This window comes from Bubalus bubalis, chromosome 9 (assembly GCF_019923935.1).
Source record: "Bubalus bubalis isolate 160015118507 breed Murrah chromosome 9, NDDB_SH_1, whole genome shotgun sequence".
Classification (NCBI taxonomy): domain Eukaryota; kingdom Metazoa; phylum Chordata; class Mammalia; order Artiodactyla; family Bovidae; genus Bubalus; species Bubalus bubalis.
This window is the reverse complement of record NC_059165.1, coordinates 71,259,694-71,272,901: the sequence shown is the minus strand read 5'-3', so window position 1 is coordinate 71,272,901 and position 13,208 is coordinate 71,259,694. Positions and strand designations below refer to the sequence as shown.

At 38.2% G+C, this 13,208-nt stretch overlaps 1 pseudogene; it reads left to right on the top strand.

The window, feature by feature from the left end:
• Positions 1-11,302: 11,302 nt before the first annotated feature.
• Positions 11,303-12,336, top strand: LOC123335279 (annotated as a pseudogene).
• The last annotated feature ends 872 nt before the right edge of the window (positions 12,337-13,208 follow it).

The window sequence follows — 13,208 nt, the reverse complement described above, 5'->3', positions numbered from 1 at the left end:
CTGTTGTCTCCTTCTCCTCCTGCCCCCAATCCCTCCAAGCATCAGAGTCTTTTGCAGTGAGCCAACTTTTCACATGAGGTTGCCAAAGAACTGGAGTTTCAGCTTTAGCATCATTCCTTCCAAAGAAATCCCAGGGCCGATCTCCTTCAGAATGGACTGGTTTGGTCTCCTTGCAATCCCTTGGACTCTCAAGAGTCTTCTCCAATACCACAGTTCAAAAGCATCAATTCTTTGGCGCTCAGCTTTCTTCACAGGCCAACTCTCACAACCATACATGACCACTGGAAAAACCATAGCCTTGACTAGATGGACCTTTGTTGGCAAAGTAACGTCTCTGCTTTTCAATATGCTATCTAGGTTGGTCATAACTTTCCTTAAAGGAGTAAGAGTCTTTTAATTTCATGGCTGCAGTCACCATCTGCAGTGATTTTGGAGCCCCCCAAAATAAAGTCTGACACTGCTTCCACTGTTTCCCCATTTATTTCCCATGAAGTGATGGGACTGGATGCCATGATCTTAGTTTTCTGAATGTTGAGCTTTAAGCCAACTTTTTCACTCTCCTCTTTCACTTTCATCAAGAGGCTTTTTAATTCCATGTCCAGTTCTAACTGTTGCTTCCTGACCTGCATACAGATTTCTCAAGAGGCAGGTCAGGTGGTCTGGTATTCCCATCTCTTTCAGAATTTTCCACAGTTTATTGTGATCCACACAGTCAAAGGCTTTGGCATAGTCAATAAAGCAGAAATAGATGTTTTTCTGGAACTCTCTTGCTTTTTCGATGATCCAGTGGATATTGGCAATTTGGTCTCTGGTTCCTCTGCCTTTTCTAAAGCCAGCTTGAACATTTGGAAGCTCACGGTTTGTGTATTGCTGAAGCTTTGCTTGGAGAATTTTGAGCATTACTTTACTAGTGTGTGAGATGAGTGCAATTGTGTGGTAATTTGAGCATTCTTTGTCATTGCCTTTCTTTGGGATTGGAATAAAAATGGGCCTTTTCCAGTCCTGTGGCCACTGCTGAGTTTTCCAAATTTGCTGACCTATTGAGTGCAGCACTTTCACAGCATCATCTTTCAGGATTTGAAATAGCTCAACTGGAATTCCATCACCTCCACTAGCTTTGTTCGTAGTGGTGCTTTCTAAGGCCCACTTGACTTCACATTCCAGGATGTCTAGCTCTAGGTCAGTGATCACACCATCGTGATTATCTGGGTTGTGAAAATCTTTTTTGTACAGTTCTTCTGTGTATTCTTGCCACCTCTTCTTAATATCTTCTGCTTCTGTTAGGTCCATACCATTTCTGTCCTTTATTGAGCCCATCTTTGCATGAAATGTTCCCGTGCTGCTATGCTGCTAAGTTGCTTCAGTCATGTCAGACTCTGTGTGACCCCATAGACGGCAGCCCACCAGGCTCCCCTGTCCGTGGGATTCTCCAGGCAAGAACACTGGAATGGGTTGCCATTTCCTTCTCCAATGCATGAAAGTGAAAAGTGAAAGTGAAGATGCCCAGTCGTGTCCGACTCTTAGCGACCCCATGGACTACAGCCTACCAGGCCCCTCCATCCGTGGGATTTTCCAGGCAAGAGTACTGGAGTGGGTTGCCATTGCCTTCTCCTTGGTATCTCTAATTTTCTTGAAGAGATCGCTAGTCTTTCCCATTCTGTTATTTTCCTCTCTTTCTTTACATTGATCACTGAGGAAGGCTTTCTTATCTCTCCTTGCTATTCTTTGGAACTCTGCATTTCTGAATATCTTTCCTTTTCTCCTTTGCTTTTTGCTTCTCTTCTTTTCACAGCTATTTGTAAGGCCTCCTTAGCCAGCCATTTTTCTTTTTTGCATTTCTTTTCCATGGGGATGGTCTTGATCCCTGCCTCCTGTACAAGGTCTCGAACCTCCGTACATAGTTCATCAGGCACTCTATCTATCATCAGATCTAGTCCCTTAAATCTATTTCTCACTTCCACTGTATAATCATAAGGGATTTGATTTAGGTCATACCTGAATGGTCTAGTGGTTTTCCCTACTTTCTTCGATTTCAGTCTGAATTTGGCAATAAGGAGTTCACGATCTGAGCCACAGTCAGCTCCTGGTCTTGTTTTTGTTGACTGTATAGAGCTTCTCCATCTTTGGCTGCAAAGAATATAATCAATCTGATTTCAGTGTTGACCATCTGGTGATGTCCATGTGTAGAGTCTTCTCTTGTGCTGTTGGAAGAGGGTGTTTGCTATGACCAGTGCATTTTCTTGGCAAAACTCTATTAGTCTTTGCCCTGCTTCATTCCGTATTCCAAGGCCAAATTTGCCTGTTACTCCAGGTGTTTCTTGACTTCCTACTTTTGCATTCCAGTCCCCTATAATGAAAAGGACATCTTTTTTGGGTGTTAGTTCTAAAAGGTCTCGTAGGTCTTCATAGAACCGTTCAACTTCAGCTTCTTCAGCATTACTGGTTGAGGCATAGACTTGGATTACTGTGATATTGAATGGTTTGTCTTGGAAACGAACAGAGATCATTCTGTTGTTTTTGAGATTGCATCCAAGTACTGCATTTCGGACTCTTTTGTTGACCGTGATGGCTACTCCATTTCTTCTGAGGGATTCCTGCCTGCAGTAGTAGATATAATGGTCATCTGAGTTAAATTCACCCATTCGAGTTCGCTGATTCCTAGAATGTCCACATTCACTCTTGCCATCTCTTGTTTGACCTCTTCCAATTTGCCTTGATTCATGGACCTGACATTCCAGGTTCCTATGCAATATTGCTCTTTACAGCATCGGACCTTACTTCTATCACCAGTCACATCCACAGCTGGGTATTCTTTTTGCTTTGGCTTATCCCTTCATTCTTTCTGGAGTTATTTCTCCACTGATCTCCAGTAGCATATTGTGCACCTACTGACCTGGGGAGTTCCTCTTTCAGTATCCTATCATTTTGCCTTTTCATACTGTTCATAGGGTTCTTGAGGCAAGAATACTGAAGTGGTTTGCCATTCCCTTGTCCAGTGGACCACATTCTGTCAGATCTCTCCACCATGACCCACCCATCTTGGGTGGCTCCATGGGCAAGGCTTAGTTTCCTTGAGTTAGACAAGGCTGTGGTCCTAGTGTGATTAGATTGACTAGTTTTCTGTGAGTATGGTTTCAGTGTGTCTGCCCTCTGATGCCCTCTTGCAACTTCTACCATCTTACTTGGGTTTCTCTTACCTTGGACGTGGGGTATCTCTTCATGGCTGCTCCAGCAAAGCGCAGCCATTTCTCCTTACCTTGGACGAGGGGTATCTCCTCACTGCCGCCCTTCCTGACCTTCAACGTGGTATAACTTCCCTAGGCCCTCTTGTGGCCACACAGCCACTGCTCCTTGGACGTTGTTCCTCCAGCCGCCGCCCCTGGCCTCGGGCTATGTTTAGTTTCCATTTATTTTGTTATCCATGAAGCTGAATGTATTTATGGGTTTGTTAGATACATATTTTCTCCACTGTAAATTATCTCTAGGAGTCCTTTCCTTTTCTATAGTGAGGTCATAGTGTTTTTATCTCCATTTTCCCATTTGTTAAGAAGATAAAGAGTTTTTTGTTGTTATTGTTTTAACCAACTGGGTGTTTTATATTTGGTTAATTTGTGTACACATAGGTTTCTTGTTGGGGAGAGGATACTAATTTTCTAGAGATATTGGGAAATATCCCTGTCACAAGTCAATATTTTGGAAGTTCATGGGACCTAGTAAACACAGGTAATCAGTCTCAGATTTGGAAGAAACAGTAACTCAAGGTTGGGATAATGATAACTTAACAGTGAACTGTGTCAGACTTGTGGTCTGCAAAGGAGAGAATTTCACTATGGGACCAGAGACATGGCTTCAGAGTTTCATATGGCAAAAGTTTTTTTACAGTGAAAAAGGGATAGAGAAAGCTTCTAACACAGACATCAGAAGAGGGCAGAGAGTGCCTCAACACTAGTCTTTAGCAAGGGAGCTATATAGTTTTTTCAATTGGTTACTAACAATAGATCAAAAGAATGTCTCAAGGTTGGAAAGGTCTTATCAGATCCACTCCCACAACATACATCTTAAGATAACAGAATTAGTTAGAAGGTTCTTAAGAAGGAGAAACATGTTCTCAAGCAAGATGCATTGTTGTTATATAATCATTAGTATGAAGCTTAAGAAAAAACATACCCTTGAGCAAGAGGAGTTTTTTTGTTGTGTAATAATTTCTGGGCTAAAAGAAAGTTAGTCTTAGAAGAAGTAGTTTGTTGCCATAGCAACTTAGAGTTTAAGAAAAAAATGTCTTGTGTGACTAAGAGGCAGAAATGTAGGAAAAAAGTTTGTCCTTTTCTCCTCCGGACCCCTTTCTCCTCCTTGAGGGTACCAGATTCCTTATCAATCTACATAAGAATTAATTCTCTCAATAAGCTGTAAAGAGGTGAAACCTGTGGAATGCAGGAGAGTTCATGGAGAAGGAAGAATAGACTAGATTCACCTGACTTCTAATCTGATCTCCTGGGAACAGAGAAAGAACAGGAATCATTTTCTTTGTGTTCAGACCAGTGTTCCCACAGGGAATTCATGTGCTCAGAGGTGGGAGTAACAATGGAAACAGTGCCTAATGAGCAGTCTAGGGAGCTATAACTATTTCTACTACAGCCCCACAGTGTGTAAATCCCTGGTACTGGAAGGACTTGGTTGTTGCATTTGGAGTCCCTATTGTGGCTCAGAAACCAATGTTTTAGTTCTTCCTACTGGCCTGTTTGGGAACAGAGCTTCAACTTCCATCATCAATTACCCAGAGTAATTCAGACATCTACACAGAGATTCTCCTTTTAGAGACATTACCCAGGTACATCTGAGAACTCAGTAGGTATGTGAAGAAAGGTTCAGAGAGAAATGAACCTGAAAATTTTTACCTAAGTTCACCTGAGATCCAAACAACCCTAGCCCTGAGATGAGAGACTGTCATGTTTCTTTGTTAGGTAGACTAATTTATCTACAATTAATTAATATATATATATATACCTAAAAAAGAAATGTCTTTTCAACTCAGAAATATGAGGGTCACTGTTATAACTAATAGCGGGGAAGGAAGTTCAGTTTAATGAGGACAAAGGAAGGAAGCATAAAATGGTTCCAGTAAAATTAGAACACAATTGAGGAGGTTTACAGTTAAGGGGAATTGTAAACTAGAGTATTAAGTTTGAAGACTTGTACACTGAACTGAAGTCACTCTTTAAATATTTAAGCTGGGATGAAATTGAACTGTTTGTATGTTTATTAGAAAGACTCAGACTAAGGGAGATGAGTTAGTTCGCAACATCAGCTCCCAAGGCAAAGAATTCACAGTTGTCTCAGTTCAGTTCAGTTCAGTTTAGTTGCTCAGTTGTGTCCGACTCTTTGCTACCCCATGGACTGCAGCACGCCAGGCTTCCCTGTCCATCACCAACTCCCAGAGCTTGCTCAAACTCATGTCCATCGAGTCAGTGATGCCATCTAGCCATCTCATCCTCTGTCGTCCCCTTCTCCTCCTGACTTCAATCTTTCCCAGCATCACAGTCTTTTCCAATGAGTCAGTTCTTCACATCAGGTGGCCAAAGTATTGGAGCTTTAGCTCCAGCATCAGTCCTTCCAATGAATATTCAGGACTGAATTCCTTTAGGATTGACTAGTTGGATCTCCTTGCAGTCCAAGGAACTCTCAAGAGTCTTCTCCAACACTGCAGTTCAAAAGCATCAATTCTTCGGCCTTCAGCTTTCTTTATAGTCCAACTCTCACATCCATACAGGACCACTGGAAAAACCATAGCCTTGACTATACGGACCTTTGTTGGCAAAGTAACGTCTCTGCTTTTTAGTATGCTGTCTAGGTTGGTCATAGCTCTTCTTCCAAGGAGCAAGCATCTTTTAATTTTATGGCTTCAGTCACCATCTGCAGTGATTTAGGAGCGCCCCAAAATTGGTTATTCATATGGGAAACAAACTGTACTTAGTATGAAAAAAGTGTTTTGCTAACAAGCTTTACAATTATTGCACTATCTAGAGGTGGGGAAGCAATGGTGACATTTGAAAGGTAGAAGAAAAAAATTAGGCACATCTCATCAACAGCTAAATACCTTTCATTTATTGTCAGAAAGGAACTATTCTGAGATTTTTACATACATTGAATAAATATGTCAAGCACCTCCAGACAATGGATACTACTCTGCTCAATATTTATTAAAAAAATTTTTTTTAATAATTTAAAAAGTTTATTTGTTTATTTGTGGCTGCGCTGGTTCTTCGTTGCTGTGCGGGCTTTTCTCCAGTTGCGGTGAGCAGGGGCTGCTCTCTAATTGCGAGCGTGAGGGCTTCGCACAGCAGCGACTTCTCTTGCTGCCGAGCTCTGGCTCCAGGGCCCGCAAGCTTCAGTAGCGGCAGTGCATGGGCTCAGTGGTTGTTTCTGAGCTCTAGAGCGCAGGCTCAGTAGTTGTGACGCATAGGTTTAGTTGCTCCACGGCATATTGAGTATCTTCCCAGACCAGGGATTGAAACTGTGTCTCCTGCGTTGGCAAGCAGATTCTTTACCGCTGAGCCATGAGGGAAGCCCCCAATATATATTTTTAATGGAACTTTATTTTATAATGTTAGCATACCGAATGTGTTTTACATATGTGATCATTAATATATCATTTAGGTAAATATGTGAACTCAAAACCACCAAACTGTTTGGTCAAAGATTTAATACTCATAATCAAAATAGCAGTGTTCAGGGTCGGGTTATACACAGAAGCATTTTTATGGTTAAGCTTCCTGGGAGAGTGTAAAAAGTTTAACAGAAAGTCAAATATTGTTCTGCTTACTATTTGAAAGAGACTTATTAGCCAATGGCAATACCATACAAAATGCACCTGACCTCTTATGATCTCAGAAGCTAAGCAGGGTTAGGACTGGTTAGTACTTGGATGATGGGAAACCACCTGGAAACACTGGGTGCTGTAGGCTTAAAAATAAATAAAGAAAAGAAAATATTAACACTTACAGTGGTTCAGTTGGCTTCTCATGGAAAAGCAATTAGCATGTGATAGATCCAGGATTCAAAGCTCAGTTTTCTGATGCCCCAAATTTGCATATAATACCATTTAAAAAATCTCTCATATTTTCATCTTTAAAAATGTTCAATGGTTATTTTACCTTGTATATTTTCTGTTGTAAATTAATAATTTATTTCCTAAGTGAATTTATCTAACAGAATATTTAATCAGTAAAAGGTTGTAACATAAAATATTCCTTGTTTCTCTGGAGAATAAATTGTGAGTTTTTCCCATCCTTTTATTAGGTATTCTATGCATTTAGGGGATATGGTTTGGAATGCTGCCAGAACCAGAAAAAAGTCCTTTTCATCATAATCTCTCAGAAATCACCTGAGCATTCTAGACCATTTTATCTCTGATGTGTAGATCTCTTCTCTTACTTTCCATTTTTGACTCTTTTTTATGTTTCCTTAAATGCTGCTGCTGCTACTGCTAAGTCACTTCAGTTGTGTCCGACTCTGTGTGACCCCAGAGATGGCAGCCCACCAGGCTCCCCCGACCCTGGGATTCTCCAGGCAAGAACACTGGAGTGGGTTGCCATTTCCTTCTCCAATGCATGAAAGTGAAAAGTGAAAGTGAAGTCACTCAGTCGTGTCCAACTCTTAGCGACCCCACAGACTGCAGCCTACCAGGCTCCTCGTACATGGGATTTTCCAGGCAAGAGTACTGGAGTGGGTTGCCATTGCCTTCTCCGGTTTCCTTAAATACTAGACATAAAATGGGCATATAAATATAGATCTCCATGTTGGCATGTCTTTGAGAGAATTATCAATTGGAATTGTGTGCTATTTCTACATTCTTTTTTAATTGAAGTGACCTTGGTTTATAACATTATGTAGTTTTCACATATGCAACATTATATTTTGAGTTCTACTATACTGTATTCACTACCAAAATATTAGTTTCGAACTATCATCACATAGTTGTCCCTCTTTATCCATTTTACCTCCCCCTCCTCTCTCCTCTGGGAACCATTCTGTTTCTATCTAAGTGTTTTTTTTGTGTGTGTGTGTGTGAATTGGTTTGTTCATTTATTTAATGTTTTTTTTTTCCTTTCTCATATACCACACATGACTGAAATCATATGGTGTCTGTCTTTTTGCCTCTGACTTACTTCCTTCCATCATACCCTCTAGGTCTAGATGGACCTTTGTCAAAAAATGTCAATAGTTCTTTTATTTTAGCCAAGCAATATTCCATTGTAGATACATATCACATCTTCTTTATCCATTCATCTGTCAATACACACTCAGGTTGCTTCCATATCTTGGCTATTGTAAATAATGCTGTAGTTAATGCATGTATCTTTTCAAATTAGTGTTTGAGGGGTTTTTGAGGGGAGGGGCATAAATATCCAGAGGTAGAATTGCTAAATGGTGCAGTAGTTTTATTTTTAAAATTTGAGAAACCTCCATACTATTTTTTATAGTGGCATCACCAATTTACATTCCCACCAATAGTGTATAAGGTTTACCTTTTCTCCCCATTCTCTTCAATATTTGTTATTTCTTGTTTTTTTTGTTTTTTTTTTTTGGTAACAGCCATTCTAATGGACCTGAGCTGATAGTCTGTGTTTTCTTCCAAAAGTTTTATGGTTTCTCAGGTCTAATATTCAAGAATTTAATCTATTCTGAGTTGATTTTTTTAATAACATTTTGTTGCAATTTTAAATAGGATGGTATTCTTAATTTATTTTTTCTTTTAGTTCACAGTTAGTGTATAGAAACAAAATTTTATATGTTGAGTTTATACCCTCTAACTTCACCGTATTTATTATTTCTAATGGTTTCAGGGTTTTCTACACATATAAAATCATGTTATCTGCAAATAGTGATAGTTTTACTTTTTCCTTCCTAATTCGACTTTTATTTATTTTATTGCTTGAGTGCTCTGATTAGGACTCCAAGACTACCCTGAATAAAGCTGGGGAGAGTGGGCATTTTTGTCACATTCCTGACCTTAGGGAACTAGCACTTAGAATTTCAGCATTGATTCTGATGTTATCAGGGGGTTTGTCATAGATGACTTTTATTATGTTGAGGTACATTCCTTCTATATTCACTTTATTGAGAGTTGTTTTTTTTTTTTATCATAAAAGGGTATTGAATGTTTGAACACCCTTTCAACATCATCATCTTTTCTGCATCTGTTGAGTTGATCATATAGTATTTGTTTTTCATTAGTTTCTCATGGTTTTTCATGTTGATTACCTTTCAGATGTTATACTATCCTTGCATCCCAGGAACAAACCTCACTTGATATGGTGTGTGGTCCTTTTAAGGTATTGTTGTATTCAGTTACTAATATTTTGTTGAGACTTTTGCCTCTACATTTATCAGATATAGTGGACTATAATTTTCTTATTTTCCTTGTTGTCATGGTCTGTTTTTACATAAGGGTAAATTTGGCCTCAAAAAATTAGTAAGGATGGTCTTCTCTCCTTTAATTTTTTGGGAAGAATTTGGGGGAGGATAAGTATTAAATCTTTGAATGTTTTGTAGAATTCACCCTTGAAATTGTCATCCTAAACCTTTCATTTTAAGGAGCTTTTTGATTACTGCTTTAATGCCTGTGCTAATAATTGGTTTATTCAAATTTTGTATACCTTCAGTCTATAGTTGTGTGAGTCTAAGATTTTATTTTTTCTAGTTTGCCCAATTTGTTGGCTTATAGCTGTTCATAATAGTCTCATAATCCTTTGTACTTCTATTGTATGTATTGCATTTCTGTTCTTTTATTTCTGATTTTTTTGATGTGGACTGTTTTTAAAGTCTTTATTGGATTTGTTACAATATTGCTTCTGTTTTTATGTTTTATTTTTTTGGCCACAAGGCATATGGGATCTTAGTTCCATGATGAAGCATTGAACCCATACCCTCAGCACAGGAACAAAGTCTCTACCACTGGACCACTAGGGAAGTCTCTATTTCTGACTTCACTAATCAGAGATTCTTTTTTCCTTTTCTCTTAATGAATCTAGTAAAGTTTTGTCTATCTTTGCTTATCTTTTCAAAGAACCAGCTTGATCGAACCAAATCATTGATTTCCCCCAACATCTTAATCATTTTCATTTCATGTATTGCTGTTCTGACTTTTATTATGTTCTTTCTTTTACTGACTTTTGGCTCTTTTTTCTTCTTTTTCTATTTCCTTTAGATGTAAAGTTAGATTGTTTAGATCTTCCTTGTTTCTTGAGGTAGGTAGGAATTACTATAACATTCCCTCTTATTACTACTTTCATCAAAAAGATTTAAGTATGTCATATTTTCATTTGTATGCATAAATATTATGACTCCTTTGATTTGTAATATTCTAATTGCAGTTAAGTAGCATGTTGTTTCATGTGAATATATTTTTCCAGCTTTTCCTTATAGTTGATTTGTAGTTTCATACCATCATGATCAGAAAATGCTTGATATAATTTCAGTTGCCTAAATTTGTTAAGACTTGTACTGTTTTCCAATATATGGTCTATTCTTGAGAAGCTTCCATTTGCACCTGAGAAGAATGTGTATTTGGATGGAATGTTCTGAATAAAATTTATCATGTCCTTCAGATCCAATGTTTCATATAAGGCTATTGTTTCCTGTTGACTTTAGGTGTCAATGATCTACTCATTGCGGTCAGCAGGGTGTTAAAATCCTCTACTATGACTGTACTGCTGTACTTTTCTCCATTTAGGTCTCAATGACTGCACTAAACATGCCAGTTCCTCTATTTTAGATGCATATGTATTAATAACTATTATCAACTTTGTAATTTTGTCTTCATCATATTTAGATATTCCTGAACTCTCAGTAATAAATAAGCCCTCATCCATTGTTTTTATACTTGTTTTTCTTTCTTCACATGTCACTATGTCACATGATATATGATACTTATTTTCGTATATATTTTCACTGTCCTTATATCTTTTGGCTTTTGTTTCTCAGCATCTTAAACCTAGAAAATGGCCAGTACTCACCATATGTTCCTCAAATGCATGAAAATATTTCTCATTAAAATCATTTAATGCATGATTCCTTGGGAGAAATTCTGAAAAATTTATCCACATTATAATCTAGGATCACCTGAGAATTTTAGATATTTTTTCCCACTGAAGTCTATATATTTCCTCTCTTTTTAACAGAATTCCTAGTCAGAGATGTCACAGAACATCCTTTAAATGTGAGGATTCAGACAATACATGTATGTATGTATATATATTATATTCATATACATATACTTACTTTATACATTGTAGCATTTCAAATGAATAATACCCATCAGTGCAAATTCATATATGATTTTTTTATTCCTAGTCATCAACACCAGCACATGGTACCAGGAAATGATACACAAAATCCAGGATTTCTTCTTCAGGGTTTATCAGTGGAACCAGAACTGCAATCACTCATATTTGGAATGTTCCTCTCCATGTATCTGATCACTTTGTTTGGAAATCTGCTCATCATCTTGGCTATCAGTTTAGACTCCCATCTTCACATTCCCATGTACTTCTTCATCTCCAACTTATCTTTTGTAGACATCTGTTTCACTACCACGACAATCCTAAAGATGCTAATAAATATACAGATCCAGAGCAAAGTTATATCCTATGGAGGGTGCATCACCCAGATGTATTTTTACATGCAGTTTGCAGCACTGGATGATTTTCTTTTGACTGTGATGGCCTATGACCGCTTCTTGGCCATCTGCCACCCGCTGCACTACACAGTCACCATGAACCCCGACTCTGTGGACTGCTGGTGCTGCTGTGCTGGATCATTAGTGCCCTGCTTTCCTTGTTAGAAAGCTTACTGGTCTTACAGCTGTCCTTCTGTACAGACTTAGAAATCCCCCACTTTTTCTGTGAAATCAAACAGGTGGTACAACTTGCCTGTTGTGACACTTTTCTTAATGATGTTTTTATGTATTTTACAGCAGTGTTGTTGGGTGGTGGCCCCCTGGCTGGTATTCTTTACTCTTACTCTAAGATAGTGTTCTCCATACATGGAATCTCATCACCTCAGGGGAAATATAAAGCGTTTTCCACCTGTGTGTCTCACCTTTTAGTTGTCTTCTTATATTATTGTTCAAGCCTAGGAGTGTACCTTAGCTCTGCTGCTACCCACAGCTCACATTCAAGTGCAACAGCCTCGGTGATGTACACTGTGGTCACACCCATGCTGAACCCCTTCATCTATAGTCTGAGAAATAAGGACATAAAGAGGGCTCTGAGAGGATTCGTTCAGATGGTAGTTGAGAAAAGGAAAATCATTCTGAGTCTGAAGAAGTGTCCTTGAAGAAGGACTCAAAACCTTAAAACAAGAAAGTCCTATTCTTTGATCAGATTCTGAATGTTGAATTTGCTCCTTCTGTTAATTTCTTAAAATTTCCATTTCTGTGTGTACACCCATGTCAGATGCATGTTGATGTAGGGCAAAACCAATACAATATTGTAAACTAAAAAAAAAATTCCATTTCTTTGACTTCAACACTTTAGACAATTTGTATATTCACCTGTTGAAGTTTTCCTCTCTAATGAATTTTTTTCTGTTCATTTTCTTTTGTCCATTTCCCTACTTTTCCATTTTCATTTGTGTATTTTCCTATGTTCACAAAGTTGTTCCCAGCCTTAGAGAAGAAAGACTTGGAAATTTTGATTAATTGGTGCAACATGGATTACTTAAATATAATTTTTCTCAAATGACATATATTATCCAAAAAACTGGAAAATCAGTAATAAAAATTTTAAAATTACATATATATCAATAATTTCTTTAAGTGCCAATGAAGTAAATGATTCAATAAAGAGACATAGGGTGGCTGAGAGGATAAGAAAACAAAACCCATATAAATGCGGGGGCTTCTCAAGTGGTGCAGTGCTAAAGAATCCACCTGCCAATGCAGGAAATGTAAGAGACGTGGCTTAGATCTCTAGGTTGGGAAAATCAACTGGAAAAGGAAATGGCAACCCGCTCCAGTATTCTTGTCAGAAAAATTCCATGGACAAAAAAGCCTGGTGGGCTAAAAAGTCCATGGGGTTGCAAAGAGTTAGATGTGAGTGAGTGACTGAGCACATATATATATATATGTGCTCACATATATGCTTTATATAAGAGACTAACTTCAGAGCTAAATTTTTCACAAATAATAAATGTAAGGGACTGCAAGA